The sequence below is a fragment of the Typopeltis vanoorti genome, chromosome 1 (genome assembly GCF_054136105.1).
Source record: "Typopeltis vanoorti isolate ZY-2024b chromosome 1, IOZ_Tvanoo_1.0, whole genome shotgun sequence".
Taxonomy (NCBI): domain Eukaryota; kingdom Metazoa; phylum Arthropoda; class Arachnida; order Uropygi; family Thelyphonidae; genus Typopeltis; species Typopeltis vanoorti.
This window is the reverse complement of record NC_143549.1, coordinates 163,086,626-163,112,253: the sequence shown is the minus strand read 5'-3', so window position 1 is coordinate 163,112,253 and position 25,628 is coordinate 163,086,626. Positions and strand designations below refer to the sequence as shown.

The window sequence follows — 25,628 nt, the reverse complement described above, 5'->3', positions numbered from 1 at the left end:
CTTCTCTTTTCTATTAATAATTTTAAAGTAAAAATTGGATCTATGCAGGATCGGCCTTTTCGGAAGCATTTTGTTCTTCTAGTAATTTGTTTTCTACAATGCTGCTTAGTTTCTCTTTTAATATTCCTGCATATATTTTATATCCTGTATTCAGCAGGCTAATTTCCCTATAATTATTGCAATTGTCTTTATTTCCTTTTTTATAGATTGGGATGACCAGTGCTTTTTTCCAAGAGTTAGGGGTTTTTCTGGACATCCAAACCATATTAAAAAATTTCAAAAGTCTTTCATTAAATGTTTCACCTGCATTTTTGTATAGTTCTATATTTATATTGTCTTCTCCTGGCATTTTCCTATTTTTCATCTTCTTTATTATATTTTTCAGTTCTAACATTGTGATATTTTCTATTAGGTCATTCTTTGTCTTATAAAATTTTAATTCATTGTTCTCATCTGTCCAGAGATTTTGGAAATAGGTCACCCATTTTTCTAAATCTATTGTTTGTATTTTTATCTTTTCTTTTATTTCTTTATTCATGTATTTTATTACTTTATCGGTTTTGGGTTGTGGTTTAAATAAATCCTTTTCTAGTTCTGTTACGAAATTGTTCCATCTTTCTCTATGTTTTTTCCTTACTTCTCGTTTGGCAATTGCACATATGGAAGTATAAAAGCTTTACAGTGGCTGCATTGCATAATTCAGGCTTTATCAGAGGGTTGATTCTGGATGATTGAAATAGATCTCTCATGGTACCCATCTTATAAAAAGGCAAATAAAAATGAATGTGAAAATGTTACTGGTAAAATTTATGCAAGTATACTTCAGAAACAGCTAAGAAAAATTTTGAAGGGAAGCTTGGAGTAGAACAAGTCATGGAAATATATATAACGTACGCTGAATGGACAAGACATTTGAGATATCTATTAACGTGTTAATCCTCCTCTAGTGCAAATAACAGCCTTTATACTCTGAGGCATTGATCTACCAGATGCTTGAGGTAATTTCAGCCGTGCCTGTTGCAGCATTGTCCACAACTGCACCTTAGATGTCAATCCCAGATACATGGATCTGATATCTCATTCTATTGAATTCTAGAGATTCGATCCAATTTAAATCCAGTGACCTTGGGGGCCATTAAATGGTCTCAAACTCAGACGAGTGTTCCTCAAGCCACGTCTTGGTGGTTGTGGTCTGGTCGGGTGGCACATTGAACAGACCATTTGCCGCATGATGTGCGAAGGCCACAAAGTATATATGATCAGCCAGCACATTCTTGTAGCTCGCAGCATTTAAGGACCTCTCCAGACACGTTAAAGGACCTAATGTGTCACTTGAGAAGGCTCCCCCAAACCATCACAGGGTTACCACCTCCTTGAACAGAGCTCAGAGCTGACCTGGCATGATGGACCATGGTCTCGTGCTGTCAACTCCACACTTACATTCCCCTGTCAGCTCAGTACAACTGATAATGGGGTTCATTAGATCACATGACTCTGGTTCGCTCTGCAGATATCCAGTTTTGATGGTCCCGACATTAGGCAAGGCACAAAGCCGATGATGAGCTGTCAACAGCAGTATACACGACTAGGGTGTTGGCTCCTGTAGCTCATGGTATGCCATACCTTTGCTCGCTGGTGCTTCTTGGACTTCTGCATTGAAATTGGATGTGATTTGTGCTGCAGTTGTGGTTGGTTTGTATGAGCCTGGACAATCTACATCAACCCCGGTGATCAATGGCATGTGATTAGCCACCACTTGCTTTCTGGGTACTGATAGTATGCTTACCATGAGCATACGTCCATTGGAGGTATGCTCACGCTAGCCCCTTGATAGTGTTTCCCTCGAGACCCCTAGAGTTCTTACCACTTGGGCAATAAAATGACCCATCTGTCTTGCACCAATAATACATTCATGACCAAAGTCGCTAAGATCGCCACATTTACCCATATTTGTTGATTGCGATGCACTGTTGGGAAGTCCCAGTGTCTACCTATTTACTATCTGTTCAGTTTGGGTATGCTGTGTGGGAGAATGCCATTGTCAACTTTCCATCACTCCTATCTAATATTTTGTCCATTGAGTGTATTAACTATTGTACATTTGGAAAATGCATATTGACATGGTGCCAAGAGAAAAGCTGTTGAAAACACTTTAGTTATATTGTGTAAATAGGACACTATATCAAACAATGCTTAGTTCATATTTGAATTTCAAGTCAGCAGTTAGAACTGAAGGAGGTGCTGGATGGTGGTTTGATTTTAAATCAGTTGTGAAACAAGGATGTACATTATACATTACCTCCTATTTTATTCATCATCTATATTGGTCACATTAGGAAGAAAATGGTATTCAACATGATATTAAAACTGACAATGTGAATCTCAGGTCTTTTGTCAGGGAATCTAAACAGGCAATTTATTTAGTCAAAGATTCTTTAGCTTCACTAAATTGAATAACAGTTGTAATAAATTTGGTATGAAAATCATCAATACAAAGACAAAGATAGTGAAAATAAGCAGAGACATTGAGAAACATCAACTACATTCTGAATGGAGCAAACCTATAGAACAAGTTTTTATATAGGTTTGCTCCTTTTCTATTCTTTGTCCATTCAAAGTGATTTCCATCCCATCATTTCCTTTCCTTGAAATCTTCATCACTTTTGTCTTCTGAATGTTTATTTTCATTTTATATCTCTCATTTCCAACCCTGTTCAGTCTGTTCAAAATTCTTTGCAAGCCTTCCTCTGTTTCGCTCATAAGTACAACGTCATCTGCATATCTTTTATTATTTATCAGATGTCCGTTTTTTATTCTATCCTTCAGTTCTTCCAAGGCCTCTCTCATCATCCATTCACTATAGACATTAAAAAGGAGTGGGGACTTCCCACACCCTTTCTTATGGGGATCCATTCAATCCTCTCCTTCAAATCTGACCCTGGCTTCTTGAGTTTTGTATATTTTGAACACAATTCTCATAATATTTTTATCTATTCCTATTTTATGCAAAATATCAAATAAAACAGAGTGATTAACATTATCGAAAGCTTTTTCATAGTCCACAAAGCATAGATATAAATCTTTATTGCACCGTTGAATTGTAATTTCTATTTCTATTGCTAAATAGTCAGTTTAATCTTATCATACATTAATTTACTGTTTCTTGATTCTATCCGTTTGCTTACTTAAAACCTTATACAAAGTCCTACCGGCTGCGCCATTTGTCGTGTCGTCCCTTCTTTCTTATTTTTATGTGTATCTTGTATCTTTCTCATTGATATATTGGGACAACTTATTCAAGTTTAGCGTTTATTATTACAGTCGTAATATCAAATTCTATCGCGTGTGTCTCTACGTTAAGTAGGTTGCATCATTGTTATGCGATCCACATTAATAATAAACTTAGCCTTATGTCTTGCTTCTCTTATGCTCTTCTTATGTAATTTAACCTTTAAGGGCCACCAGAAGTTTACCCATTCCCTGAATTCTATAGATTATCCTGATCACTCAGCCAAATTTATTTTTTTACTGCGCCAGCCTGAGCCTTAAAGTTAGAGATTGACTCTGCCTTTAGGTTAATCACAGAATATTAGGTGCTACTAACAATATAAATCTAATTCCTAGAAACTTGGGCTCTTTGGCATAATTTTACTCTTATTTGCAGTCGTGCCCTTACTTTCAATTTGGGTATTCACGCACACGCGTTCTTAGGTTCGATATTTTATGAAGAGTCAGTCATCATGATCAGAAACACATATAATGAAGGAATCAAACATTTATTAAATTCAATTAGTAATGCAATACAAGTTAAATTGATCATCAATTCTAATGTTAAACCTCTACCTTTCATTCACTCTCTCAGTCTTAAAGCATTTTAGTACTTCAAAATATCAGTAAACTCAATAACTCAATACATATTACATTTTTCGATTACAACTCATTTTGGACATTAAGGTACTTTAACACATTTTATAACCTCTTTCAGAATAATCATAACAGAATCTCTATTTGGTTGAAAGTCCTTAAAGTTCGCTTCAAGAAAACATAGTCATTTTCACAGATCTTAATTCTTCACTCTTTCTTTTAATACAAATTTCAGATTACGTTCTTTTATATGTTAGTCAATTCTCAAAAGTCATTTACACAGATCTTAATTCTTCACTCTTTCTTTTAATACAAATTTCAGATTGCGTTCTCTTAAATATTAGTCAATTCTCAAAAGGGGCTAGAATAAGCGAGAGTACTTATCTATTTTCTTTCTTCGGTTTTCTGCCGTCCTTCGTTCTCTGTTTCAAATCTGGTTGTCTTGACCTTGCCACCACGTGGGTTACACGTGCTTGCCTGGGCTGGACACTATCTTTCTGCTTAGGTTTTTACGTCGATGATCTTCTCATCACAGCCTGCGAAACTCTACTGCGGTGTCATATTGAACTCTATCTTAAGTCATCCCTCAAATATGAGAGCTGAACTGTGACGAACTCTCAGAGCACACGGAGAGACAATTCAGGAACAAGATAAAATGGGGTCATTTACTTCAGTGTCGTGGGTTTTATTCGCTCTCCTAGAGCGCCACCTTTTCAAGTTTGAAATATCTTATCATCTCACCCATTGGTCTCCGTTTGGGTGACTTCACCGATTAACATACGGGACTTCTCGTTTCGGGGAACATATGCATCATGATGCATTCTAAGATGTAATGCCCGCGGGTGCTTATCCTGATCTTACAGTATTTAGGGTGATCTTTGCCCCATGTTATTGAATAGTACACATTCTTTCACTTAAAATTTTTCATTAATAATTCCTCTCTTATTTTGCCCCTTTTTCCGACTTACATTCATGTTAGACACTTAGATATAAAACTTTAAAATTCACAAAATTCACAGTTCATCATGTAGGAAGTTGTTATAAACAAAACATATTTATACTGCGCTAAAAAGATAAGTATGCAAGTATGTTTTTATGTTAATTGTTAGATTCTGGAATGGTGACATCAAGTAAAGTTTGAAGTCGCTTATTTCAGATCTAACACACTCAATCATTCTTTCCCCCCAATATCCATAGTGTTGTGATAGCTTCCCTGTTTCTTCCCTGAAACCAAACTGTGCTTTATTTAATTCACTCTTTATCATCTACTCCATTCTATATATTATGTTGATTAGGACTTTGCAATGTGGCTAATCAAGCTGATAGTTCTGTGCTTGCTGCAATCCATCGTTCCTGTAGTCTTGGGAATAGGGATAAAAATAGATCTTACAAAGTCTTTAGGTATTCCATCCGCCTCCAGACTTCTACTAAAGATGGATGGAAGTTTTATTCCTTCCTTTCCCAATGCCTTCAGTAGCTCTCCTTGAATATCATCCACTCTTGGAACTTTCCTATCCTTTATTCTTTTAATGGCTACTTCGGTTTACCATTACTTAATTTCTGGGGCATCATTTTCTATCTGATCACATTCCAGATTATCTGCATCTCCATAAAGTTTTATAACATACTTCTTCCATCTTATCATTTTTTTCATTTTTTTTCAACAAAATCTTTCCTCTTTCATTCTTCAAAGCACTGCTTTTTATCCTTCTCTTCTTCCCTGAAATCAAGTTCAAGCCTTCATAGACCTTTCTCACATCCTTTGCTGTATAATTTTCCTCTATTTCCTTGCAGACCTGATTGAGCCAGTCTTCCTTTGCCTTTTTAGCCAGAAGTTTTACTTGTTTATTGATTTCTTTCTCTGTCTCTACAGGACTTAAATTAGTTGGATGATGGTTGATCCATAGAAAAAGAAACATGGCCAATACTATGGTGAGTGTTACCACAAAAATACCAATGTCAACAGTGTATCCCGGGAGAATGCTGAGAACTGTCTGAAATTCTGGTGGGCCAGTTAACAATATGCATTAAATCTTTACTGTAAACAATTCATCACTTCCGGCTTAGTCTGTAAAGTTACTAGGTAGAATTTCCACATAGTAATTTTACAGATCAAGGCGAAAGCTTGCCTCCACATGACAGGCTAACTTATCTCTACTTGAAATGTCTTAAATTCTTTGCATCTTAGACAGGATTTGAACCAAGGCCTTTCTAACTGGAGGGCATCATGGGTACTGACTAACAGAGACCTCCAAATTATTCTTATCCCAGCAAAGAGAGAGAGAGACAATATGTTTTTTTGCACAATTTCAGTTCTTCGTGAAGTAATGGTGCCCTCATATCTTTAGTTGCTGTGACCATAATTTCAATTCAGTCTAAAATTATTGGGTGAAAGAAGCTCTCCCTACCTGGTCTTGTTTCATCTGATAAATTATCATCAGTATGGATTTTGCAAATGTTGATCTGCTGGGGATTTCTTTGCCATGCTAACAGCTAGACAAATGTCCATGGAAAAATTTGGAGAAATTTTAGTGGTGGTTTATAATATCTATATTTCTCTTCCATTTGACTGCAGGTCCAATTTGTTTTGCTAATTATAGTGATAATAAACAATTTCTAGAATATCTCTGAAATCTTGGATAATTGCTAGACAGATCTCTTCTTGGGATAGATATGTCTAATTTCCTTCTAGTCACTTTGTCACAAACACCATATGTACTGGCTTCTCACAATCCAAGAAATCAGCTTTTTTATTTAAGTTAGTCAACATTTCAGCTATTAATCTATTTTATCTGACTCACTGCATATTGGTGTTGCTGTTCAATGACCTCTCTCTTGTTGGGTTTGATAGATTTTATTATTATTATTATTATTATTTTTTTTTTAATGACATTGAGTTTCTGTTGCATGTTTTTTCTACAGGCACCACCATAGTTGTTATTCATGAAAATTGTCATTAGTAATTGTCCCAATCTCCTAAAAATTCACAAAAATATGTGTGCAACTTTATTTGCACTACAACATGAAACTCAGAGAATAAAAGTTCCTGTTCATTGTTTATTCCTTCTACTTCTAAGTTACCTTGGAATAAACCTACTTTTATATGTATGCCCTAAAAATCACTATTCTGCTGATTTTCAGTTTTACTGTTAACTGTCTTCCTTCTTTTTATCCATTCACACCTCCATGACATTAACACACACACGTTAGCCAATGCTCTGATTCAGTCAATCGGGAAGAAATGAAGAGTGTTTGGCAAGTTATCTTGTATTCTGGCACATATGTGAACAGTATGTAATTACTGGTGACAGCATATACATTGGCATCTCTACATGGTATATTAGCTGGAAAAGAAAAACCAGTTGGGGTTGTAAACACTGAAATCTCTCTAAGAAAGATGACGTCATCTATTAGGAAATTTGAATGAAAAAATTTCAGCATTAAGGACAGTTAAATATCAGAATGGTTGATGGTATTCGGAGAGGTATAGAGATAGCAAACAAATTGGAAAGAATTAGGCAGAAAGAAATTTTTGTCAAAGAAGATCAAAAATGTTGGAAACTGACAGGTATATTACAAAAGCATATGCACAAATGTCATCTTTGAGACAAATGAGTCAAAGAGTATGTACTAATAGAGAAAAATTAAGATGAGTAGTGTAAATCTGGGTTTTATTAGGGAAAGTAGGTGTAGATTAAAGATGGAAAAAAATATTACTGATGTAATATTACTAACTAACCAAATAAATATATATATATATATATACCTGTGAAGTGAATCTGGATGCTTTTGAAAGAGTTATCCTTTTCTATTATTTTTTTCTACCTTTTAATTTCACTTCCACACATGAGAGGTTGCTCAACTGTGCAGGGGTTGCCAACTTTTTTTGAGGGAAGAGTCATTTTTGATCTAGTTAAAAAGAATCTGTGAATTGCAGGTTGCCAACTCCTGCTGTAGAAAATTTATGTTGTGTGCGTAATCTGTTGATGTTCTTTTTGAAAAGGTGGGGGTTATAGCTTTTGGTGAATACTTCATGGGGAAAACTATTCCAGAGAAGAATAGGGGTAAATGCATTGAAAGATAGCAGGTTAACAGAAATGTGGAGGGGGGGAGGGAGAAGATGAGAGATGCCAGTTGTGCTTAACAGCACCCATGGAAATATCAACAGAAAAGAATATGGAAATTGACTGGTGTATTGGCTGCAGAAAGTGTGAAAGAACCACCATCAATTAACCAAGCTACCTTCTTTTAAAAGACATCAAGAAGGTTTTTAGTGCACTATCTGAAATATCAGAGCAGTGTTTTAATGTTGAGTGGATTTGTAGAGATCCGGTACTGGGAAGTAACATTGTTACTTCTGTACTGGGAAGTAACATTGCTAGCAAAAAAGATGTTTTTTTTTTTTTTTTCTGAGGCTGGGGATGCTATAGAAATAGTATGTTTGTGACAGTAAGGACTAGAGGTGGTCTGTGAAAGATGTGATCTTGACTGTTGAACAGAGTATTATCAAAGGGGTAAGGAGAGAAAAACTAAGATTTGTTTTGCCTATTTCAGTTCTTCGCTTCATTCTCATCACTAAATTTAATCAATTTAATCTTAGCATATAATAGGTTTGTGTATCTTCCTTTCACTAGAGCAAACAGCACCCTTACTTTAACAACAATAAAATACAGGTATCCCTTGCTTAACGCGGCAAAATTAATTGCGGCAATCCCTTGATATATGCAGCAAGAGTTTTGATTTAATGTTCCTTTAACCTTGCAGAACTCGCAGCTGATCTGACAGATACATGCAAAATGTTTAATATAAATATTCTTAAACAATTCAGTGTATAGCTTGGATGACATGAGTAGCTGTGCATTCATATGTTAAGAGTAATATTCCACACTGTTTTTTGCTGCCAGTTTGGCTTACCACATGTTATGTAAAGGTTTGTGATATTTGACAGTAAATTGTATCTGAGAGATATGCCGCGACCTCCGATGTTAGTATGGTTTAGTTGTTTCTTTTTTTTTATTCTTTGTTCAATTATTATTAGATTGTAACTGAAAATAAACCATCATGTATTACAATAGAGAGCCAAAGGCTTATTTATCATACATGTCCTCTAGGAGATGTGCTTTACATTATGGAAAATACTAAGGAAAGTGATCGGGAGCGTACTCCACCTTTACTACGAGTTGCCCATAAGGTTGCTTATGCTTGCATCTGCTGAAACTTTTAGTTTCTATATATTTGGCACGAAATTCTTGTAGTTTCTTTATATTCGGCTCTGAAATAATGTTGGATTCAATATCCACTTAATTTTTCCCATCATATATTATTTTTGCAGTGTTTTTTCTTTGTTTTATTGCTTGTTTGCCGAGGTCTGGAGAGTAATTTTGCTTGTTAACGTAGAATTTATGCCGATAAGAAAAAACTAAAACTGTTCAAACGACTCTTGATAACTTCTTTTGATAAACAAATTGCAGTAAATAATGTAGGTACAAGTATTTATTAAGCATTTACTTTGCATTCATTTTTTATCTTTCCTAAAAGAGTACCATATAAAAAGAATTATTAATAGTAATCGATCATGGACGAATTGTAAGTTTTACCATTGATTATTAGATTTGATTAATGCGATTTTGATATATGCGGTAACATCAAGGGATTAATTAACTGCATTAATCGAGGGATACCTGTAATATTAATAGCAACTTATAGCTCAAAGCAAAACATAAAGAAATGTAGCAAGCAACAATTTTTGTAAATAAATTGAGTTCATGAATACTTTGCATCCACTGATCTATGAACAGCGTCATATCTCTAAAACTGTTGTATAAGCAAATGTGGTGTTGTATGGGCACTGGTCATAATTGAAACGCATCATATGACCAGATCATCATAAAGCAAAGTGTTGTAAGGTGGGATGTTACTGTACTTAGAATGATGCAGAATCTCAATGCAAATGCAGCTGTGGGTTTAGATAGAATATCAGCTTGAGTATTACGAGAATGTGCAAAGGACATAATATTGCCTCTAATGAGATGGCTCTAGTGAAAGTCTTCAGGGAGTGGAAAGAGGGCTCCAAGGCTATAGTGACAAATTATAGAGAAATCTGAATCAGTATCTCAGTACCAAGACCAGGTGGATAAGAATATGATACAGTATGGGTCAGGGAAGCAGGGTGATTTTACTAAGAGGAGAGTCATGCCTTAATAAATTACTATTTTTTTATTTTTTTTTTTAAATAAAGTCAACTGAGTTAGATGATCTCTGATTTGCAAATTGGTATGAAGATTTGGATACAAGGATGGTTGATGGACAGATGCCAAAGAGTATATAGAAGCAGAATCCAGGATAAAAGCAGGTCACTAGCAGTGTCCTGTGAGGCTTGTTTGGACACTGCTTTGGATCACATAAATTATATAGAATGATTTGAAATAAAATATTCAGTTGTTTGCTGATGATGCAAAATTGGGTAGCATAATAATTAATCAAGATGATGTATAGAGCTTGCAGTCTGGGGCAAAAGATAACAACTGCCAGTTTAATGTAAAAGTGTCAAGTTATGCATTTTGGGACTGATTACAAACTGTGTACTGCATTGATGCAATTGTACTCTAGGAAACTGATGAAGCTTGAGATGTGGGATATTGATGGATAGGGAATTGTAGTTCAGATGGAATATAGTAATGGGGCGAAGGTAGCAGACAGGATTACTTGGTTATCGAAGAACACATAAGTAGAGATAAGGAAGTTAACATTCCTCTTTAAAGGCTTTAATATGACCTCATCAGATGTGGTCATCTGGATTTCTTGGGGATGAGGAGATGATGAATGAGAAGCGTTGAAGAGGAATTAGATACATGTGATCAAGATGGTGAGTGGGTGATTAATGATCGATACAGTTAAAGATCACATGAGAATTACTATTTCTGTCTAGCTATCAATTCAAAACACGTTTCCAACTCTTGAAGAGAGTTGGATATGTGATCCAGTTCTCTTCATTTAAGAGTGCTGCTTCCTTTTCCTACTTTGTGCATGTGTGAAGTTGGATTTTTGGCAATGATTAGGAATTAAAAATAAATTTTGAAATAAACTTCAATTAACAAACACCTTGCATCTGAAAATAACACATCTGAAAATTGCACCTGGTGATGAAAGATTGAAGGCTCCTGGATCTCATAATTTGGTTGATGGGCAGAAAGAAGTTATGTCAGAAACATTTTAGATGTTAAAGAGGGTTTTCTTGGACTGGTGCAGAGGAAATATTCAGCACTTCTAGAGGGAGCAAAACAAGAGGTCATCTCTAGAAGTTATGAATGTAGTTAACAAGGGTGTGAGGACTTTATTCTTTTCTTGAAGAGTGGTGAATAAATGGAATGGTTTGCCAAAATCTGTGTGTGGGTGTTTTGTCAGTCAAGGCATTCAAAGAGAGGTACAATAGTGTATGTAGGCCAGAGATTCCCAAAGTGTGGGTCACATTAAATATTAATATGAGTTGTTTACATGTTTATTAGGAGAGTTTACTCATCGAGAATTGTTGGATGAACAATTAAAAGTCGATTCAGTTAAAGATCACATGAGAATTACTATTTCTGTCTAGCTATCAATTCAAAACACGTTTCCAACTCTTGAAGAGAGTTGGATACGTGATCCAGCTCTCTTCATTTAAGAGTACTGCTTCCTTTTCCTACTTTGTGTATGTGTGAAGTTGGATTTTTGGCAATGATTAGGAATTAAAAATAAATTTCGAAATAAACTTCAATTAACAAGCACCTTGCATCTGAAAATAACACATATCAATGTGGATGTTAAAGATGTCATCAGCAAAAATAGAAAACAACCATTCTTCACATACAGTCCCAGCAATTTCATGCACTTTGACTTGCCAGTCATCCAGTACCATGTCATGCACTTGATTAATGATTTCTGGTGATGTTGCACTTCTTGGATGTCCTTCACTTGATCATCTTCAAGGCTGGTGTGGCCACATTTAAACTTGGCAGCCATTTCTTAATCGTTGAAGAAGAAGAGTGCCCATAAACTTTTATGAACTTCGAATGAATTTCTTTTGGCGTTAAACAAAGAATTTTATAACTGTACAATACTCAATTTTACCCATTTCAAGGGATACAGACAACACTTTTGCTTCAGACAGCTGTATAAAAAAAAAAAAAACTACTTGATAGAATGGCTTGCAATTTCACATGTATGCTTATGACAGATGTACCAACTTAGGAAAAAAAAAATCATGCCAATAGTGTTGACATCTATGGTCGAGGCCAAGAACTTTTCAGACCACCCTCGTAGAGGTTGAAATGTCTAGGCTTAGATTTCTTGGTTATAAGTAAAGTAATTGCCAGTGGCGGCTCGTGGCTTGAAATCATGTGGGTGCTGCAACTTTCGAAATATACATGCACACTAAGTACAGTGTATACATGTTTGGATAAAATATTAAAATTATGGTAAAAATTAAAATAAAAAAATTTAACATGAAAAAATATTGTTTATTATCGATAAAATTATACAGTTTAGTATAATTAAAAATTACTTATAAAAAATATAATCCATTATCATAATCCCAATAATGTTCTAAAATAAAAACTATAACCAATGTTATGTCTTTAATTGTAATATCCAAATATTTAAAGAGATGGAGTAAACACGATAAGCACCACGAACACTCTACTACTGATGCAAACTGCATGAAAACAACAGCGGAACTGCGTGACAGACAGTGCCGCATTACGCTAATAGCTCGCATCTCGCTATGATGTGCATATGCTTGCACACATAGCAAATACTAGCAATATGACACTGTGGTAAACACAGTACTGCTAGTGTCCTTTGCCCTCCAAGATGGATTTTTATTATTTTTTATACAAAATAAGAGAATTGTATAGGATTGTTGATGATAAAATTAAATATTACAAGCAAATATTAATAAATATATTTATATATCGAGAAAAATTGGGGTGCTGCAGTTCCGCAGTGCCTATGCACGAGCTGTACCTGGTAATTGCCTTAACATGTGTTTTTGTCTCCATCAGACGTTAAATATTAGATTAAATTTTGTTGGTTGTGGATGGAAGCAATATCCCTCTAATTTTCACATTGATTTTTGTTTCCTTTTTAATATATTGGTATGAAAGAAGAATATTTACCTATAAGATTGTTTCCATTCTGATGGTATCTATTCATATTCCCAAATGAACATTATCAGCATATGTGTTTTTGTAGTTAATTTGCTACCATCATATTTCAATTTAGCTACTATTCCTTCCTGATAATAACCCAAAGCATGAAGTATAAGTACAAATTCTCCAAGTGCAAACTACTCATAGAATACATGTTCTAACTTTGAGTCCCTATAAATTTCAAGTTAAAACTAATAAATTATATGATAAGTTTTCTGTTGAAAACTAGTCTCAGCAGGTTTATCACTGTTTAGGAGTTAAAATACTTCCTTCACATGTTCACTATTTCATCTTTAGTAACCGATATTTGTTCATTGCTGTTATTCATTATTGCTGGGGACCTGTTTTTCTAATTTCAAAGCACATATTCTTTGGTTATAGTATAAGTAATTTCTGAATTTCTTCAATCTGTTAATGTCATCATCATAGTTTATTCACAATATGATACAATGTGAAAAGGGGAAAAGGATTCACATTAAAAATTAAAGATTGCAAATTATGGTCTTCCAAGTCTATCTTGAGCTAACTGGTAGATGTCAGATGGAGTTTTACAGTTTAGCCTATTGATGGTTTCCCATATGTATTGCCAAAATTGTTTGCATGGTCTTCCTCTACTGCGATTGCCATCTTCTGGTTTGTACAGGATGAGGGATTCCAAAAAGGGTGAGTTCAGGATGTCCGAGTTGATGTCCAAGCCAACCAAGTTGTAGTTTTTTGACTATGTTGATAAGTGGTTCTTGCTTAGCCAGATTTAGCACAGCAGAGTTAGTGACATGGTCTATCCAAGGATCAGTCTGAGACATATAGTCCCAAAGGAGTTAACTAGATCTGTAGTTTTTTGTGCTTATTGTCCAGGTTTGAGAACCATACAAGAAAATGGATCTACTTGTTGCATGGTATAGTCTTAATTTTGTCTTTAATGATATTAATGATGATTTCCAGATGGGACAGAGTTTGTTATGGAAAACTAGAGCTCCAGTCTGTTACTGTAAAACTTTTTATTTTTCAATTGTTTTAAAGGCTTCCTTGCTGTTCTCTATATATCTTTACCAGACTGGCTGACTAAGTGGTTAGTGTACCCGCTCTCCAACCAACAGGTCATAGGTTCGAATCCCGCCATGGGCATGGATGTTTGTGATTGTCTTTAGGTGAGAGATGTATTTCATTACTCAGTGTACGACCATTGCCCTGCTTATTGGAGGCCTGAAGTGTTTTAAAAAAGTTCAATATTTGATCTATCTAGGGATTCCAATGTAAACATAATTAAAAATTACAATATATATCATCATCATCATCATCATCAAATTCCTGCCATGTACCCTCAAGGGGTGTACAGGATATGACAGTACTACATGAAAAAATTACATCATTACTAACTTCCTATCTACAATTTTCCTCCAAATCAGTCTGTTACTTGTCAGGACTCCAACATTATCAGATCTTATATTTCTATCATCTAAGGCACTTTGTACCGTATCAATCCACCTATATCTTGGTCTTCCTCTGGGTCGTTTTGCTGCCAACCTGGCAGAGAACACTTGTTTTGCTAATCTTTCCTCTCCCATTCCATTTAAGTGACCATACCATCTGAGATTAGCTCTGCTAACACATTCCTGGATGCTGACAATGTCAAGTTCTTTCCTAATATCCTCATTTTTAATATGATATTGCCATTGATGCCATCTGTTCACGCCTCTAATCTTTCTCAGGACTCTCATATCTGCGGTCTCTAGTCTTTGGTCAAGTGTTTTACTTCTGACCCAGCTCTCAGATCCATAAGTTAAAATTGGTTTGAACACAGTCTTGTATACAGCTAATTTAGTGTTCCGACTAATTTCTTTCTTATTCCATATGAATTTATTCAATTGACTTCCCACGATACCAGCTTTGCTGATTCTGTTGTCTATTTCTATATTTAGTTTACCATCTTCAGTAAAAATTGTACCTAAGTAGCTGAAATGTTTTACTTGTTCCACAGGTTCTCCATTCACAACACAGTTGACATTTTCAATGATTCTGCCTATTTTCATTGTCTTTGTCTTTTTATTGCTGACCTTCATACCATATCTATTACAACAGCTATTCAATTTAGTCAGAGAATCTTGCAGACTTGTAGCAGATTTATTTAGAAGTATAACATCATCCGCATAAAGCAAAGAGCTGACATTAACATCTCCAATTTTGATATCAGGTTTAATACCACATTCCTTCATAATGTGATCCATATAGATAATGAATAACAGAGGAGATAATGTACATCCTTGTCTCACACCAGATTTAACATTAAACCATCTTCCTGTACTTCCTTCAATTCTAACTGCTGACTCACAACTCAAATAAAGACTAAGTATTGCTTGATATAATGCCCCATTGACACCATATAACTGCAGCGTATTGAATTGCTTCTCTCTTGGCACCTTGTCATATGCCTTTTCCAAATCGACAAAACTTAAATACAGATCTTTGTTATATTCCCATGCTTTCTCGACTATTTGTCGTAAAGTGAAGATCTGATCCTGACAGCCTCTATTTGGCCTGAATCCAGCTTGTTCTTCACCAAGCTTTTCTTCCACAATTCTTCTCAACCGTTTCTCAAGTATACTTGCATAGATCTTGCCAGGAACACTCAGTAGGGAAACACCTCTGTAATTCTCACATTCAGTTTTATTTCCCTTTTTATATATGGGTACTATGAGAGCTGTACTCCAATCATCGGGAATTCGTCCCTCTGTCCAGGCTTTCTGAACTATGCAGTGCAGCCGCTGTAAGACTCTTATACCACCATACTTCAGCATTTCTGGTCGAATATCATCTACTCCTGCTGCCTTTCCACATTTCAAGCCTTTGATGGCTTTTTCTACTTCAAGTATGGATATGTATTCCTGACTGCATGCCTGGTGAGTGTTTTTTATCACTGTGCTGTCATCACTGCTTGTTTCATTTAGCAGTTTTTCAAAGTAATTACTCCATACTTCAAGGATATCTTTTTCTCCTGTTTTCATTTCACCTTTCTCATCTCTAATTCCTTTTACAGCACTCTTTCCTCCATTCCTAAGCTTCTTCAACAACCTCCAGAATATTTTGCCACCTTCTTGATATTTATTTTCTATATTCTTGCCAAAGTCCTCCCATGACTTTTGTTTAGCTAGTTTTACACACTGTTTAGCTTTCTTACATTTGTCTCTGTATTCTGTAAGAGTAAAAGCTGACTTATTTGCCAGGAACTTTTGATATGCTTTCTTCTTTTCCTTCACTGCCTCTTTAACTTCCTGTGTCCACCAGGGAGTTCTGATTTTTTTATCTTTGCACACAACCTCACCACATGCTTCTCTGGCAGAATCAATCAATGTTTCCTTCAGAGTTTGCCACTGAATCTCCAAGGTTTGATTCCTGTTCTCAAACTCTTTCATTTTCTTTTCAATAATATTTCTGTATTTTAGTCTACAGTTCACATCTGAGAGCTGCTCAACTTTTATTCGCTTTAAAACTTTCTTACATGTTATTCTTTTCAATATGAAATTCAATTTTATCCTGCTCAAGACTAAATAGTGATCACTTCCAATTTCAAATCCTCTGTACACTCTGGTGTCCTGCACCAGGGAGAAAACATCACTATCAACAATAACATAGTCAATGAGACTTTTCTTATTCCTAGCCTCTTCTCTCCATGTGAATTTGTGCACATTTTTATGTTTGAACATGGTGTTAGTAATAACCAGTCCATGTCCTGAGCAGAAATCCAACAGATATTTGCCATTATTATTAGCTTTGCTCTTTTCTCCAAATTTTCCCAAAATATTTTTGTATGTCTCACAATCATTTCCTACTCTACTATTTAGATCCCCAACAAGGACCAACTTTTCCTTTTTCATTGTGTCAGTTGCTTTTTCTAAAGCCTCAAAAAATTCCTCCACTTCTACCTTAGTAGAACCTTCTGTGGGACCATAGGCACAAATAAGTCTCATTGTCCAGTTCCCCATTCTTATATTTGCCCACATTACTCTACTTGAGACTGACTGCCATTCAAGAAGATTAGCCTCGTATTTTGTGTTGAATACTATGGCTACTCCTTCTTTTCCTTGATTGTTATTGCCTGAATATAACATTTTGTATTTATTGCTCAGAAAGATCTCACCAGTTTTGGTCTTTTTTGTTTCAGTCACCCCTATTATGTCAATCTGGTACTTATCTAATTCCTCAGCTAGCTCCATTTCTTTGTCATTCAGGCTTCTTACGTTGATAGTACCGATCTTTAACTCTGGTGATGTTGAGTTGGGGTTTGTTTTCAGATTTGTTCCAGTAGCTGACTTTTCGCTGTTCGCCCTGGTTCCCTGGCGAAAACAACGGGGGCCTTGTTTAACTGGGCGACGCCCCAGCCGGCATGAAATTTTGTCATGTTGTACCATCATTTTTTATTTTGGTTTAACCAATAAGAATACAATTTGGTCGGCTAAATCCCAAATTGCCAGCCCATCCTCGTTCGTTCAGTATCAAAGTAGATACCCAACAGGGTGCACCACGAGAAGGTGAGGATTGGACATTAGGTGAGAAGCCCTGGTCGGTTCTCCGCATTCCTTTAAAGGCTATGTGGAGGTCTCCTCTCAGTTATACAGCTTTGACCCTTAAGCACCCCTTACAATATATATATATATATATATATATATATAATAGATATAAATGTACTATAGGTTTACTAATAAAATTTTTTGAGTGGGAACCACATAAAAAATATCAGATTAGTTATTAATATTGTATGGGCATGTCAATGGAGTCTGAAGACTCATCATATCTTTAGACTCTGTCATTTGTAACTCTCCAAACAAAAAATCTAGTCCTCATACTCCCTACTCACCAGCCACCTTTATTCAATTTCCATGAATGATCTCTTGTTCTATCCCCTCTAGCCAAGTGTTTTGAAACAATTTCCCTTGCATCAATCATATAAAACCCTTTAAGCAACTTAAATGCTTCTATCATGTATCCTCTTTTTCTCCTATCACCCAACTTCTGTAATCCAAACATCCTTAATCTATCCTCATAGGGAACATTCCACAGACTACTCACCATCTTGGTTGCTCACCTCTGAATCTTCTATACCACTTCCTCATCCCCAAGAGACCAGACCTGAACACACTAATCCAGATGTGGACTCATCAATATCTTATAAAGAGAAATAACAATTTCCTTATCGCTACTTGTTAATGTGTTCACTAGCCAAGTAATCTTATGGGCTGCCCTAGCAACCTTAGCAATATGTCCTTTAAACTTTAATTCTCTGTCTTCCACCATCCCTAAATCTTTAGCGTCATCTATTTCCTGGTGTACAGTTCCATCAGTGTGATACACAGCTTGCAATTATTTATCCCAAAATGCATAACTTGACATTTCTCCACATTAAACGGACACCCATTATATTTTTGCCAATACTGACAGCCTATTTAAAATTGTCTTGCAAGCTCTCCACAGCACCTTGCTTAACTATTACCTAATTTCATATCATCAGCAAACAACTGAATATTTCCATTCAGGTTATTTCCTATATCATTTATGTAGAAATTAAACAGTAGTGGGCCCAGCATTGAACCTTGCGGCACACCACTAATCACCTGTTTTTGCCTAGATTCTGTCCCTCTATATACTACTTTTTGATAGTTGTCCAGCAGCCACTCTCTTATCCACTTAACCAGTGTCATGTCCGTCTCCATTTGTTATAATTTGTGTAACAGAGTTTCATGGGGTATTCTGTCAAGTTTGCCTTTTGCAAAATCCAACAGAATTGTCATGTAACTATTTCCTTTATCTTACTCAGCTGGTTTCTCTATTATAAAAAGTTAGTAAATTACTAAAGCATGACCTACCCTTCACCGTGTTGCTTCTCATACAGTATCATATTTTTATCCACCCATTCTTTAATTCTCTTTTTGACAATTTTTTCAAGTACTTTTACTACCACTTCTAAGATACTGATTGGTCTGTAATGTGCTACCTGCAGTCTTAGTAGTAGTCTCCCTTATTCAAGGGAATTATTTTGCCTTCTTTTCACTCCCTTGGAACTCTGTCACAGCTGAGACTTAAAGAGAAAAATAAGACTTAAAGAGATGGGATATTAGCTCGCAAAACCTAAACTGACTCATCTAATCCCACAGCTGTATTTACATTGAGAGTGCAATATCCTAAGAACCTCTCCAGTTCATCCACCTTTGTTCCCACATTAGTGTGTGTCACATATGTTACAGCAGTAACCTCACTTTGATGTTATCCTTGCAAAGTGGACACTCAGTAACTCAGCTATTTTATCTGCTTCCATCACTTCATTACCATCATCACTTATTAAGGTTAGTCTTCTATAGTCATTCTTCCTCTTACTTGCCACATAATGAAAGAACTCTTTGGGATTTCCTTTGGCCTGCTTGTCGAGATTCTTCTCTTAATCTGATTTTGCCTTATCATGCTGGTCGCCTTTCTCCTTATATACCTTCCATATATACCTTCCACAGCATTTTCTTCTTCTGCAGCTCATGCTTAATAATATTACTCATCAATCTAACTCCTACCTGATTAACCCTCCTTATCCTAGGTATACAATTTAACATTGCTTCCTTTAGATGACCCTTAACTATCTCCCATGCACTACTAACATCCTTACCCTGTAGTGTTTTATGCTCTCGCATCGAGTTATGTTTTTTCCTAAACTTGTCATAATCTCCTTCCATGTGGTTCAACATATTCCTCATGTTTTACAATCTCCCAAGTCAAGACTGCATGGTCATTTTCACCAACCAGAGGCAATGCAGCCATGTTGGTTATGGATAGATCTTCTGATCCTGTGACCAGGTCCAATACTCTCATACCCCTAGTCCTCCATCCCATGCTGCCTCAATTAATTATTTCAGTAGGTGTATAAATTCCATTTCCTTCCTGCCATGTGATCTTTCTTCTTTCCAATCTATATCTTCATAATTGAAGTCCCACGTAATAATCACTCAACCTGTACTCATTGTACTAATTTGTCATCGCATGTCTTCCAGGTCATCCCTTGAAAAGCCTGGCCTATAGCAACAACCAACTGCATATGAAGTAGGTTCCAAAAATTTCCAACCTGACATACAAAATTTGTGCCAATTTTAAAACGTTGTGTGACAGATAGCACCATCTATGGGGAACTTAGTGTACCTCTACCTGCATCATTTTGGAGGCGCTTGTTTGATTAACATGTGGCATGACAAGTGGCTGTAATGTTAAAAATGGAGTACCACACTGTGACCAAGTTTTTCACCAAAGAAGGGCTTTCTCCAAGTGCTATCAAACAGTGATTGGATGGTGCTCATGGGGAAGCTTCTCCTTCATATTCCACCATGAAGGAATGGACTGAATAGTTTTGCCTAGGAAGAGAGCATCGAAGGTGATTCTCATGATGGTTGGCCTGTGGAAGTGATGCCTGAGGAAAATGTCTCTTTGTTGAGGCGGAACTGCTCATTGACAGATGGCTGAAGCTCAAAGAAATTTCAGCAAGGTTAGGGTTTTCTATAATAACCATCTTTTGCATTATTCATGAGAAGCTTCATGTGACGAAGGTTGGTGCAGAGTGAGTGCTCTGACCTCTCTTCAGTTCAGAAGGAGCATTGTGTGACCTGTTCCTGCAAGTTTATAGAGCTTTGTCAAGGGAATCAGAGAGAAGTGCTGGAATTTATCATCACCAGGAATGAAACCATGATCCTTTATTATGATCCTCTTTCCAAACAGGAATCAATGGAGTGGTGCAAACCAGGTGATGCACCACCGAGAAAAACCAAGATCACTGTTTGTTGCCATGATCTTGGATCATGGCAACAATCTTTTGGGATTGCTAAGTAATTCTATTGATTGACTTCAAAGGAAAAGAATACCACAATGCTCCATTCCGTATAGCTATTGTTGCAAAGGTTTCCAGGAGATTGAACACCCACCCTTCAGCCCAGATCTAGCACCCCAGCTACTACCTCTTCTTAAAACTGAAGAAAGTCTTTTGAGGAAGCAAATTTGCAGATGACAGTTAGGTAAAAGATGCAGTTTTATACCATTGCAGACAAAAGTATATACTATTTTCTCAGGGGCTTAGAGATGTTAATTTAAATATTGTGAAAAGTGGTTTGAAGTAAAGTGAGATTATGTTGAAAAGTGACATAATTGTTTTCTTTCTATCACCTGTAAAAGTTAATCAAGCCAGAAACTTATGGAACCACCCTCGTATTTTGTCTTACTGGCCTTGATCTCACACCACACTGCTTCAAATGAACAGCCACCCTCCTGCCCATCTCCTATACTTTTTGGCTGCAATTTATCTGCTATCATCAGCAGTACCCCCCCCCCCATCCTATCTACTCTATCTTTTATGAAAATACTAAACCCTTCACATTCTATCCCTGTAAACTACATCACATCATTTGCTGTTAGCCATGTCTCACTAATGCCTATAACTTTTGGTGATGTCGTACTAACTAATGTCAAAAACTCCTTCTTGGATCATTTTTGGGTCTGGCTCCCACTGATGAGACCTCAGTAAAGATCAAAACTGGTCTGGATAGTGGCTCTTTTCATAATGCATAGCATTATTCATCTCTGTAAGGAGATGTGCATTGTATTATTGGATACTAAGGCATTTGATGTGAAGTCATTAGCTTCTATATACGAGTTACCCAGTCATAAAGTTACTTTATCTGCAAACTTTGTTTGCTTACACTTGGATAAAGGATTAAACCAAGAATATAATTTCTTGGCATCTTTAATTTATAGAACTCCTCCCTCTGATTCCTGTTAATTCTGACATTAGTATATAGAAACTGCAGCATCCCTTTAGGCTCCCCCACCCGCATTTACTTTCTGAATTGACTAGTCTATTTAATATTTTTACTTGAGAGACTAGATTTCACAATATGTCATTCTCATACTCACAAAACTTTTAGCAGAGTGAGGTTCCGATCCACGGACCTCTGAATTGGAGCCAAGCACACTACCACTGCACCACTTTGCTCTAAGCATTGGCTTAATTATTATTAATCTAATTACTCTTTTTTTTTTTCTTTTTTTTTTTTACTTACTGCTAGTTTGCATTGTTGATTAGGGCATTTTTCACTGTATTTTGCTTTGAATTCCAAATTGGGTTTTCTGCTGCTACTTTCATATTATTCTTGATATGATTCTGTAAGTTCTCAGTATCTTCATTCTCTTTCATTTGATTATTTTTCAATTTTTGTTTTAATTCAATGTCATATTTTCTTCTTTTCTGTTTCAGCCAGTTGGTTAATATTGTATCTTTGTTGATTCATACATGCTGAATTATATTTACTGTTTATTTTGACCATAAGAATAGTCCAATTAGAAAATAATTGCCATCGCACTGCTTCTTGTATAACACAAAATATTTTGGGTGTAATATCTTTATTATGATTATGGTAGGGTAAAACATATATCCATCAGCAGACGTCTATGCTTGTGTATATCCCTCCTCATAAACATAATGCTATTTATTATTAAATTTTCAGATGTGACCAAATTAATCAGTCTCTCTTCATCAATATGTTCTGGAAGGCTTTTTTTGGCTTCCAATAATTTTTTGTTTACTTATCTTCATAAACCCTCCTCATAAACATAATGCTATTTATTATTAAATTTTCAGATGTGACCAAATTAATCAGTCTCTCTTCATCAATATGTTCTGGAAGGCTTTTTTTGGCTTCCAATAATTTTTTGTTTACTTATCTTCATTTACACTTTTTGCATTGAAACCTTCTAAGAGGATAATTTTTATTTATGTTTTTGAAAATTAATTCCAGTTTTTCATAGAATTCATTTTTTATTTCCTCTTCTGTGGGTGCATGTACATTAATAAGGTTATCATGAGCCATTTAGTTTGTATTCTTCCTGTCCTATCAGGTGTCTCCACCATGTCCTATTCTGTGCCTCTCTGCTGCATTCCTCATATAGAGATAGGTCCAGTCTTTGTCTTCCTCTCTTTCTCTTTCCCTCAACAGTTCCTTTGAGAAGTGCCCTTTGTAGGCAGTTATGTCTTAGAATATGTCCAAAATATCTGACTTTTCTCTTTTTAATTTCTTTCATCAGGCTCCTGTTTACGCCTGCCATCTCTAGTACCTCTTCATTTGTCTTTTTGTCTTTCCATGATATTCTCATAATTCTTCGTAGCATTCACATTTCAAACCTCCAGTTTTTTCACACTCAGATTGGAGAGTGTCCATGTCTCTACTCCATGTAATAATGTAGACCATATGTAGCATTTGGAGATTCTTAGTCTTGTTTTCAGATTTAATTCTCTAGATGTTTGTAGATTTTTCATACTGTTGGAAGTTGACCTTGCAATTTCAATCCTTTTTCTAATTTCATCTTCTGTCCTGCCATTCTCTGTGATCAAGTGTCTGAGGTATGTGTGTTTTTGCACTGTTCTAATTTATATCCTTTTATATTGATGCTTATTTTTGGTATTTTCTTTTCTCTTGAAATTATCATGATTTTTGTCTTTTTGAAGTTGAAACTGAGGCCATACTGTTCGCTATACTTGAAGATTTCATCTGTAAGAGTTTTGAGGTCATATTTGTTTTCAGCTAGAAGAACCATGTCATCTGCATATCTTAGGTTATTAATATTTCTGCCCCCTACAGTGATTCCTTTGAGGTTTGTATTCTTTCATTAAAAGTTTCAAATTCAATTACAGATGACTGTAATTTTTTTTTCCCAATACTGAAACCTTTTCACATTCATGTTTATCTATTTATTATACTATAGAGCAGTTGTTCTTAACCGGTGTTCCCCGGAATACTTGTGTTCTGCGAACTGGTTGCAAGTGTTCCACTGGTGAAAGATATCACATGACACAATTCTCAGTGTAATTGGCTACTCTGATCAACTCAAGACTGCTATTGCAGGATATATTATATCTATGCATTGTTTTTTGCACAGAGAATCCATAGTTTCAAAAACATTACCAGCAATATTAAAACGTGTAATGACCAAGTTGTAAATGTTGTAAATTGCATCAAGTCAAGTCAAGACCTTTAAAAGCACACCTCTTTAAAAACTTTGCATATTTATGGAAGCCAAGTATGAATCTTTGCTTTTGCACACTGAAATAAGATGGTTATCCAGGAGTAAAGTGATATTCCGAATATTAGAACTTAAGAATGAATTATTGGCCTTTTTTTCAAAATGAAGATACAGATGCTTTTGTAAAAATGTCTTCAAAATGATATTTGGCATGCTAAAATGGCATATTTAGCCAATATTTTTAATTACTTAAATATTGTTAATACAAGTAATTAAGGGAAAATGAAAATATTTTGACATCCACTGGCAAATTGTCAGCTTTTCAGAAAAAAGTATCTCTTTGGAAAAACCACATATCAAAATATGTTTCCTTTGCTCAATAATAAAAATGTCGAGGTAATTATTTCCGTTTTAACAAAACATTTAACAATATTGGAAGAAAACATTTCAAGTTACTTTCCTTCCTTAAATATACACAATTATGACTGGATACGAAATCCATTTGGCACAGTTAATACACTGAGTTGTGAATTTTACAAGAAGAACAATTAGTTACCTTGTCAATGGATCGTACTGTAAAAATTAAATTCAGTTTCTCGATATTAACCAATATAAAAACTAAAAAGCATGAAAGACTTATTAATATAGACAAAGAGATGATGGTATCTATATCACATATTAGACCTGATATTGCTGAATTCTGCAAAAGCCGACAAGCTCAAGTATCACATTAAAATAACTTCCATTTTTATAAAAAGGCAAGTCCATGCATATTTTTATTGTTAGTTTTATGACCCTAATGCTTTTGGTGTTCCCCAAATTTTTCTTATAATCAAAAGTCTTCCGTGACTTCAAAAAGATTAAGAACCACTGCTATAGAGTAATACAACATTGTATTTTTTCATAGTTCCTTCCCTTGTCCATCTCACCTCTTGTATTGCTGCTATATTCATTTCATATCTTACCAAATGAAGGACAAAAAATGTCCTTCATTTGGTAAGACCTCTGAAATCTATCTAGTATGTTTTAAAGGCTTTCAGCTGTACGTAAATTTGCTATCCTCATATGGAGACAGCATGATTTTTCCTACCAGAGACTTTTTTTTTATCCCACCAAACAAACAATCCAGAAGAGCATATGTAATTTGCATGCATAGCAGACAATACAGATAGAATTAACTGCCTGCTTTATTCTTCTGAGAAGTCAAGTTACTTAGCCATGATAAGCTGTGTACCATGAAAAGGAAAGGTGGAATTATATTGAGGTTCTGAAATGCTCTAGCTCTACACAAATGTCTCATGTCCCATGATCATCCTATTCAGAATCCATTTTTCAAAGGATTGGGTTGATATCCATGTAAGTCCACTGTGAAGATTACTTCATACTAGTTTCACTGGATGGAATATCCAGTGAAATTAATATCAACCCCATCCTTGGAAAAATGGATAACTAATAAAAAGAGAAATGTGGTAATATCACTCAAAGATAAATATTTGCATATAAAAAAATAGATTGATGAAAGTATACTCCCTATGAATATATACA

General features: G+C 35.5%; 1 protein-coding gene across 7 annotated transcripts in view; it reads left to right on the top strand.

The window, feature by feature from the left end:
* LOC150110591 (kinesin-like protein KIF14) overlaps positions 1 to 25,628 on the top strand; it is a 716,770-nt gene that overhangs the window by 417,383 nt on the left and 273,759 nt on the right. The window lies entirely within an intron of this gene.